Source organism: Hakea prostrata, chromosome 9 (genome assembly GCF_041222555.1).
Source record: "Hakea prostrata isolate BN-2017 chromosome 9, UWA_Hpros_2, whole genome shotgun sequence".
Taxonomy (NCBI): Eukaryota; Viridiplantae; Streptophyta; class Magnoliopsida; order Proteales; family Proteaceae; genus Hakea; species Hakea prostrata.
In genome coordinates this window covers 8,722,159-8,732,527 of record NC_142608.1, presented here as the reverse complement: position 1 = coordinate 8,732,527, position 10,369 = coordinate 8,722,159, and the positions used below count along the sequence as shown (strand labels likewise).

At 39.8% G+C, this 10,369-nt stretch overlaps 1 non-coding gene and 1 pseudogene across 1 annotated transcript; both read left to right on the top strand.

The window, feature by feature from the left end:
* Positions 1-2,874: 2,874 nt before the first annotated feature.
* On the top strand, positions 2,875-2,981 carry LOC149004506 (small nucleolar RNA R71). Its single transcript, XR_016169993.1, has one exon. It is a non-coding gene; the product is annotated as a small nucleolar RNA R71 (small nucleolar RNA).
* A 5,111-nt stretch (positions 2,982-8,092) lies between these two features.
* On the top strand, positions 8,093-10,091 carry LOC149004505 (sugar carrier protein C-like; annotated as a pseudogene).
* The last annotated feature ends 278 nt before the right edge of the window (positions 10,092-10,369 follow it).

Here is a 10,369-nt window from a genome sequence, read left to right as displayed (position 1 = left end):
CATTTCACCTTTATAAGCACATTAATTCTCTTATTTTTTTAATGCTCACAGTTCTAGTCCGTGCAATGTCTTGCCTCTTAAGCTTTCTAGATGGCTTACGTAACGAGTGTTGGGTCAGCCGCTCTCAAGCTAGATGGCCTTAAGGGACTAGGTGTAGGATACCCCTCGAACTTACTTACTCAAGCCAACTAGGATACAGGCCAAGACTAGACCAAAGACACCCCAACTGTTTGACGTGAGGCACGATGTTGGTGACACCGAGACCCGGTTACCAAGAAGGAGGTCTAACCTTTAAACTTCAGCTTCTTTTTTTTTTCCACATTATAATTCAATTCACTTCACATTTAAATAGTCTAAAATTGGTCTCAACTTGTCACCATAAGCACAAGGGAATACAAGATAACTAGATGGTCAAACCTTTTGGACTACTTGGAGTTCCTATTTTCCGATTCAACCTCAGTCTCAAAATGTAAAACCCATTACTATTCTCTCAAGAGGGTGTTCATTACATCAGATGGGATTTCTATAACACTTAAACTCTCATTTTGTATCTAAGCAAGGAATTAAAACATTTATCTTACCAAAGCCAAAAAAAATTGGGCACTTTTTATCTTTGTGACAATGCTCTACCAACTATCAACAAGTCTTACTCGAGTTGACACCCCACCACACTTAAATTATGCAATGACCTCAGTGCATGCAAGATATATATAAAAAAAACATGATAGAAGCAAATAGAGGAAAGAGTGTACCCGATGTTTGAAATCATGATAGAGCACGCAACAGTAAAACCTAACAATAAACAAAGAAAAGAGAAGAAAATAACAAGAAATAACATCTAAACAAATGGGTTGCCTCCCATAAAGCGCTAAGTTTAGAGTCTTCAGCCAGACTCAGTGAGATGCAGCCAATAGAGGTGAAGGCTCAAATCTAAATGTGAATGGTGACTGCTCCAAAGAAGTGGAAGAGTCCAACAATGTGTTGAATTCCTCAATATTTAGGTTAAATTCACCAAATGGCAAGTAATACCTAGGGGATCATCAATGAACATGTTTGGAGTATAATCAGCCACTACCTCATCAATAAAGTTAATCGCAAAGCACTCTTCATCCCTATTTGAGCTTAAGGATGCATTAAAGATGTTGACTCTAAGTTTCTTATTGCCAAATGATATGTTCATGACACCCGATCTACAATTGATGCAAGCATTCGTAGTGGCTAAAAAGGGCAATCCAAGAATGACTGGTGGTAACTTATTGGTAGTTGTATTGTCCATATCTAGGATCAAAAAATCAATAGGAAAATATAGATCCTCAACCTTTACCAAAACGTTTTCAAGTAGCCCACGGGGTCAGTTTGATTGAGCAATCTGCCAATTGTAGAATCACATCAGTGGATTTCAAATCTCCTAGACCAAACCTATCATAAACTGAACCGGGTAAAATCTTCACACTGGCTCCCAAACTAATCAATGCTTTACTTATGGATAAATCTCCAATGACACATGAAATTAAAGGTGTACCTAGATCTTTAAGTTTAGGGGGCAGTTGGTTGGAAATTACCGAGCTGACTTGTTCAGTTAGGTGCACAATTTTAGGTGTTTGAGTCTTCAACTTACGCTTTTGGGTGCACAAATCTTTTAGAAACTTAGCATAAGCTGGGACTTGCTTGATAGCATCTAATAGTGGGAGATTGATACGAACTTGTTGGAATAAATCAATCATCTCTTGCATCTTAGCATTCTTTCTAGAATCTGGAATTGAGGACTCAAGAGCTTCAGGGAAAGGGGCTTTGGGAGTGTAAGATTTAGGAGTAGGACCCTCTACAATCGGAACATGCAACCCCTTATGAGGAAATTGATGGGGAATACTCACAGGTGATGTTTCTTTACTAGGCTTGTGTGCATCATCACCAATCTCATGGGTCAAATCAACCTCCTCTTGACTCTCAAGATCAATGGGCAATGGCTTGGGAGTAGGCAAATGTGCATAATATTCCTTCCCACTACGTGTCACAATAGAGACTGCTTGGACTTGTTCTTTCCTAGACCCAATTTGATAATTAGGGTTACCTATTGGTTGACTAGGTAACTGACCAACCTCCCTCCTACTGATAGCATCAGCTAGTTGACCAAGTTGGGTTTCCAATTTGTTAATGGACTGAGAATGGGAATGCAACAATTGAGTGTTTTGCTCTAATCCACTAAGTGCACTTAGCACCTTATCCTCAAATGATGAATTATGTGAGGATTGTGGAGATGATGGTTGCTCATTCCTATAGGCATTTTGGTGCATATTAAATGGAGGTGGCCTATAAGGTATTTGATTAGAGGGATTGAGCATTGAGTTTCGCCATGAAAAATGGGGGTGGTTTCGCCATTCTAGGTTGTAGGTATTGGAATATGGATCATTGCCCAATTTAGAGACTCCTTGGGCCAAATGTGCATGCTCCTTAACAAACTCAGGGTATTTTGTAGCCAAACAACAATCAGTGACATGATGGGATAGGCTAGAACATAAAACACATGCTTTAATTTGATTAGGTGGAGAGAAACTTGTACGAAGTGGAGATGGGGTTTGTTGTCCTAATGACAAGAGATGGTTCAATTTCTTTGATAGCAAGTCAACCTTAGTGCTCATCTCAATGGTAGGATTGATCTCATAGAGACCGCTCATCTTTGGTTGCCCAATGGATGGAATCTCAGCCCTAGCTGTTGAAGCATGGTGTTGGGAGTTTTCACTAAGGGTCTCAAAAAGTTCCCATGCTTCATTCTCATTCTTGTGCATGAAAGTCCCACCACAAGAAGAATCAACTATTTGCCTATGTCGGTCTCTAAGGCCATCATAAAAGCATTGAACCAATTGCCATTTAGGAATAGCATGATGGGGGCACTTTCTAAGTAATTCTTTTGGTCTTTCCCAAGCCTCATGAAATTGTTCTCCTTCTTGTTGGGAGAAACTCGTTATCGCTCTCCTAATGCTATTGGTATGGCCAATGGGGAAGAACTTTTTAAGGAACTCTTGTTGCATTTCTACCCAAGTGGAAATTTTAACATTGTCCAAAAAATAAAGCCAATGCTTAGCTTTATCTTTAAGGGAGAATGGGAAAAGAAGTAATCTTAAAGCATCAACTGAGAGGTTTTGAATTTTAACCGTGGATGACACCTCTAAAAACTCATCTAAGTGCTTATAAGGCTCTTCATTGGCAAGTCCATAAAAAGATGGTAGCATTTGAATCACACTAGATTTGATCTCATATTGAGTCGCCTCTATGTTAGGCAACTTAATACAAGAAACCGGAGTATATATCGTAGGAATGAAATGCTCACTCAAGGGCCTCATTGGAGGCTCATAGTTTGCCATGGTTCTTTGCCTTCTAAGGTTGGCCAAAGTCTCTTCTAACTTTAAGTCAAGTGGAGTCAACTCAAAGTTTAGGGACCGACGACCATGCATACACACAGAAGAATAAAAAAAAGAATAAGCCAAATAAGTAAAATTAAAAAAAAAAAATAACTATAGCAAAAGGGAGAGTTTTAGGACGTACTTGAAGAGCAATCCACGTGATCTTTTGAACAAAAGTTACACATGTGGGATCTGAGGGATGGGGATTTTTAAAAATTAACCTAAACAACCCAATCTAATGCAATTACAATTGAAAAGTCCTAAATACAATTATATCTAAGAAAGAAAAGATAACAACCTAATCTAATTATCGAATCGCTACTCTTGCAGTTACCTACAAAACAAAAGAAAAAGAGATTAGTTAAATAATCAAAGAAAAAAAAATTAGAAATTAAAAACTCTAAAATTACTCTAAAATTTATGCCTAATTGACAAAAATCAATCCTAGCAACCGTGCTTTGGTTCCCCGGCAACGGCACCAAAATTTGATCGTGCCGCTAACCAATCAAAAATAAAATGCTATACTAATCTAGCAAGCAGAAAGTACGGGGTCGAACTATGGGGAACTAAAAGGCTAAGTCACTAAGATTGAATTCAACAAAACTAAATTTAAACTAAATCTACTAATTAATGCAAAAACGTTAACTATGAATATGTGGAGATCTTTGGGATTTCGAATCCCCAATGCTTTTCCCTAATCGATATAGCTCTACACTTCAAAACAAATTAGGGATGGTCTTCCTAGGTACGTCCTATCTTCGCAAGACTATCATCCTTTGCGGAAGCTTGGCACGCTTAGTTTGCTGAGCTATAGAATATCTTTGGCCAAACTCAAACACAATCAACTAGAAGATAAAGAACGAAATCATGTCCAAAATACATCATCATACCAAGCAAAAGAAAGGTCTTATGGCAGTTAAATTGGATATGAGCAAAGCCTATGACAGATTGGAATGGAGTTTTCTTAAGCAAGTACTACAGGCCTATGGGTTTCCGAGCAAGTGGGTAAACTGGATTATGTTTTGTGTTCAAATAGTTTCTTATTTACTGCTTATTAATGGCTTAGTGGAAGGTCATATCTTACCAACTCGAGGGCTCAGACAAGGGGATCCACTTTCCCCTTACTTATTTATTCTATGTGCTGAACTGTTAACATCTCATCTAGAGTTAGCGGTTTCACGCCGTAAGCTTGCGAGCATTCAATTATCTCGTGGTGGCCAGAAATTATCTCATTTAGCCTTTTCCGATGACTTGATATTGTTTGGCCAGGCTACAAAACAAGAAGCTTCGCACTTTTGGCAAAATCATTCAAACTTATTGCGTGCACTCTGGTCAAGAACTCAATTTCCACAAAACTAGAGCTCACTACAGCCCAAGCACATCATCAGCTATGAAGCGAGACCTTTCTGCAGGTTTTCATATTACACCTACATCGGAGGCTGATATTTATTTGGGAATCCCTCTCTTCTCTGGCCGGTTAAAGAAAAAACATTGTCATACTCTACTAGATAGAGTTAATAAACGATTGTAGGGCTGAAAGGCCAAACTCTTATCTTACCCGGCGAAAGAGGTTCTTCTTAAGGACACCATTGCCGCAATGCCAAATCACTTTATGTCTTGTATTCAATTACCGACAGCGGTAATTAAAGATCTGGAAAAAGGGATGAGATCATTTTTTTGGTCCAATGGAGTGAAACAGCATGTGCATACAGTGGACTGGACATCTATCTGCAACCCCAAGGCTCATGGGGGTCAAAATATTCGAAATCTACACGCTTCAAACCTGGCTCTTCTGGCTCGGAAGGCATGGGAATTACTTATCCATCCGGACTCCTTATGGGGTCGCATAATGACACAAAAGTACTGTAAACATCACTCTTTTATGGACGTGCCCTCACATCCAATGGATTCTTGGGGATGGCGATCCATTTTGAAAGGCCGAGACCTTCTCAAACAGGGCATGTTTATGCAAATTGGTACTGGAGACCAAACACACCCTTGGACTTCTAACTAGATTCCTGATCATCCACCGGATTTGGGTTGTTATCCTTTTGCAACAAATGGTCCAAACACTGTCGCACAATTTATCCATCCCGATTGAAGATGTGGGATCGACAGGTTCTAGTTTCCTGGTGGTCCAATAGTACCGTGGACAAAATCCTAAATATTCCATTACCACGATTTCCTATCCCAGATCGAGTTATATGGCGCTGGACTACTTCTGGGCTGTTTAATGTCAAATCGGCCTACAGGTTAGCTCTCAATTCTCTCCATGTTCAGTCCTTGAATTATCCAAATCCAACGGTTTGGCGCAATCTGTGGAGACTTCTATCCATCAACGATCAATACATTTCCTGTGGAAATTGTTGCATCAAAAATTGCCCACTGCATCTCTGCTTGCAACTCGAGGAATTTCTTGTCCCACTCAGTGTCTATTATGTGGATACCATGACTCATCAGTGGACCACATTCTCTAGTTATTTCCTTCTTCTAAACAAATCTGGAATGATCTACACTGTTTAGAAATGACTGTAGGGGCTTCGATTATTGACAAGGTTATACAGATTATGTCTCTCGGAACACAGAAGATGGCCAGTAGGAAAATTAGGGACATCCTGCTAATACTCTGGCTCCTATGGAAATCCTATACAACTCTTTTGAAATCAGATGCTCATCCACAGGTGGAAACCCACAGTTTTATGATTTGGAAAGGTCTTCAGTTTTATTCATCACATACGCAGGAGAGTATTGCAGTTAAGCCCGATTTTGCAGTGATCTAATGGATAACCCCCACTTACCCTATTATAAAGATCAATGTTGATGGATCGGTCTTTAAAGAATCTCATAAGGCGGGGTTTGGAGGAATAGCTCGCGATCACAAGGGAAAGATGATCTTTGCTTTTGGACAGGGAACGAAATGTCAAGATGTTCTTATTACTGAAGCGATGGCCATGCGACAAGCAATGATTTGGGCTAAAGATTTTTCCTTAACTCATGTGGATATGGAAAGTGATAATAGTGCTTTAATTGCCATCCTGAACAAGCACACCCCGGAGGTGCCATGGAAACTCTTCCCTCTCATTGCAGACATACAGAAATGTTATCTGAAATTCCAGTTTGTATCCTTTAATCATGTATATAGGGAAGCCAATATGGTTGCGGACGCGTTGGCTAAGGAGGGTGCTTCAAATCAGGAAGCCTTTCTTTATACTCAGCGCCCTCCTCCTCACTTAAATTGGTTTCTGTTGTTTGATGTATTGTCTATAGGTTGTACTCGTGGTTTTTCTTCATAATAAAGATTGTTTCCTACAAAAAAAAAAAAAAAAAAACTATGGCTTGGTAAAGATGAGAAACAATGATGTGTCAAAATTATTAGAATTAATGATATTTGCATCAAAATAAATTTGGGTTACAAGATGACTCTTAAGATGTGAGACACATTCCGGATTTTAGATTGAATCTTATTTCAATTGGAAAACTTGATGAGGAAGGGTATGAGTCACAATTTATGAGTTAGAGTGTGCAAATTGAAGAAGGGCTCTCTTATAATGGAATAAGGCAAAACGTGTCACTCTCTTTATTGAGTTGAAGTGCAATTATTCAAATTGTGAGCTAAATACTACCTTGAAAGACTCTACATCATATTTGTGGACACTCAGACCTATACACAGGGGGAAGGAAAAAGTCAAGAGAAACAACAGTCAGGTATGATCAAACCCCTTGGGTCAAGTAGTTGCAGCAACCGAATCTTTCTCACTGTAAGTCAAAAAAAAAAAAAAAAAAAAATAAAAAAAAAAAAAATAGATGATCATCGGTAGGGCCAGCGCCAACCGGGTGATGACCGGAGCACCAGAAGTTGGACGTTAGAAAAGAAAAAAAGCTAGAATGGCCGCACAAGAGATAATGGGGGAATAGGCCGGAACATCACAGAGTCACATTATTCAAGACCTTTTCACATGAGTGATGTGAGTGAAAGGATGAAGGCAGAAAAAAAGAGAACCCAGAGGGAAACAAAAAGGGGGGGAGGAAAAACAAAAAAAAAAACCCCCCCAGAAAGGGGGGAAGGGGGGGGGGGGAAAAAGGCCTTTATATATATTTTGAAAGATGAGAGGACCAAGCTTGATGATAAAATCAAGTAATGCATTTTCTTAGGATATGGTGATGACAAATTTGAATATAAGTTTTGAGATCCTATTGAGAAATAATTGGTAATAAGTAAAGATGTAATATTAAGAGAAAATAAAACTTTTTGAGGTTGTAAATGAGTTTCTTGATCTATAAGCATCAGTCCACATTGACCTTAAATAAAGAAACCTGGTGAATGGGAGTGGATAAAGACAACTTAGAGGGGCAGTTTGTAATTATGGGGGAAGTTGAGTCAGCCATAGAAAGATACCTTCTCAACCAATCAAATTGGAATTATCCTATTAGACACATAAGCCGTGAAATTCTCGTTTCACTACAAACAGAGTTCCTCATCGTTGATAACTTGACTTCACCAGCTCGTCTTTGCGATTCAAGTATAAATTGAGGTCCTAATCTTTCATTTCTTCTTCACCAACTCGTCCGCGCGTCTTTCCTCTGTTTTCCAGTTTCAACAAGTCTTATTCGTTTTTTCCGGTTTTGTTTCTTGTGCAAAACCGTTGATTTCATTCTCTGAGAAGCTCTGTGAGTAAAGAAGGAAAGCGATCATGGCGGGAGGTGTGGTTATGTCCACCACCGGTGGAGGCAAGGACTACCCTGGTAGGCTCACCACGTACGTCATCTTGGCCTCGTGTCATTGCCGCTTCCGGTGGTCTAATTTTCGGTTACGATATCGGTATTTTCGGTAAGGATCTCCGAGATCGCAGGCAATATCATGATTAATGCTAGTTCTATGAGTGTTTTTGATTCTCTTTTTGGTTCATTTTTCTGATCTGTGGAGGATTTCTTGTGTTTTTAGGTGGAGTAACGTCTATGGACTCATTTCTCCAAAAATTCTTCCCTTCGTGTTTGTTAAGGAGCATAATGATCACTCCACAAATCAAGATCAGTAAATTTGACAGTGAGACTCTCACATTGTTTACATCCTCACTGTACCTCGCTGCTTTGGTGGCCTCGCTTTTCGCTTCTACCGTCACGAGAAAACTTGGTCGCAAGGTATCCATGTTTATCGGAGGTTTGGTTTTCTTTGCCGGAGCTGTTATCAATGCTGCTGCTGTGAACATCGCGATGCTTATCATTGGACGTATTCTCTTGGGTATTGGTGTTGGATTTGCTAATCGGGTGAATGTATAGATTTATTGGATCTTTTGTTCCCCTGCTGCACTCATTGTTTTTGGTTTACATGTCCGAGATAATCATATCATCTTCTTCTACAAGTCGTCAGTGTTTTTCCTTTTTGCCTCCTATTAAATAAGTTCGCAGCTTGATTTAAATCTTTTATGCGATTAATGGCTGGAATTTGAGTAACTGAATAACAAATTTCCTTTTACAGTCTGTGCCACTGTACCTCTCCGAGATGGCTCCTCACAAGTTTCGTGGTGCTCTCAACATCGGGTTTCAACTTGCAATCACTCTTGGCATCCTCTTCGCTAACCTGATTAATTACTTCACGGCTAAGATTGAAGGAGGTTGGGGTTGGCGCGTGAGCACAGGCGGTGCTGCTGTGTCCCCTGCTGCCATCATCACCATTGGAGCCATTTTCCTTCCGGACACCCCGAACTCCCTTATTGAGAGATCCTCAGCTGAGGTAGCCAAAACGAAGCTCCAACATATCCGTGGTACTCCGGATGTGGACGATGAGTTTGAAGATTTGGTGGCTGCTAACGAGGCATCAAAAAAGGTGGAACACCCATGGAGAAATATCTTGCAGCCCAAATACAGACCTCACCTTACCATGGCCATAATGATCCCCTTTTTCCAGCAAGTCACCGGAATCAATGTCATCATGTTTTATGCTCCAGTGCTGTTCAAGACAATTGGGTTTGGAGATAATGCGTCCCTTATGTCTGCGGTGATCACCGGTTTGGTTAATGTGATTGCCACATTCGTGTCCGTTTCGTTGGTTGATAACTGGGGTAGAAGAAAGCTCTTCCTGGAAGGCGGAATCCAAATGTTCATCTGCCAGGTAATTAAACTAGATCTCAATGTTGAGATTAATTTCTCTGTAAATTACTGATTATACCTATAATAATGTTAATCAACCTTAAATTGTCGATCTATTGTATGCAGATTGCGGTAGCAATTCTGATAGGGATGAAATTCGGAGTGACTGGCGTATCGGATCATCTGTCCAAGGGATATGCCATTATTGTTGTGTTGTTCATCTGCATTTATGTAGCTGGGTTCGCCTGGTCATGGGGTCCCTTGGGATGGCTGGTGCCAAGTGAGATATTCCCATTGGAGATCAGGTCAGCAGCACAGAGTATCAATGTTGCAGTCAACATGACTTTCACCTTCATAATAGCACAGGTGTTCTTGGCGATGTTGTGCCACTTCAAATACGGGCTCTTCTTATTCTTTGCTGCTTGGGTCTTTGTTATGACTATCTTCATCTACTTCTTGCTGCCGGAGACCAAGGGAGTACCCATTGAAGAGATGTCACGAGTGTGGAAGCGACACTGGTACTGGGGCAAATACATCGCTGATGAAGATGTGATTGGTGGTTTTGAGTTGGAGAAAGGTCCACAAGTTAAGAATGTTGACTGATTAATTTCAATGGTTTTTTCAGGATACATTCACAGAGTTTCAATTGTTCAATTTTCTTCTATCATGGAATGTCAGATATATTGATGTATATTAGTTTAATTATCCCCTTGTATTTTGAAAATTAGCCCAATTTTTTCTTTTTGGGGTATAATGTAGTAATAAAATGAATTTTTTGGTTTTAAGTCAGAGAAAACTATAATCAATAGGGTGTGCCTTATGTTGTATCTTGTGATGCACCCTATTGAAACTTGGAAAGAATGCCATATCATGTGTTGTAG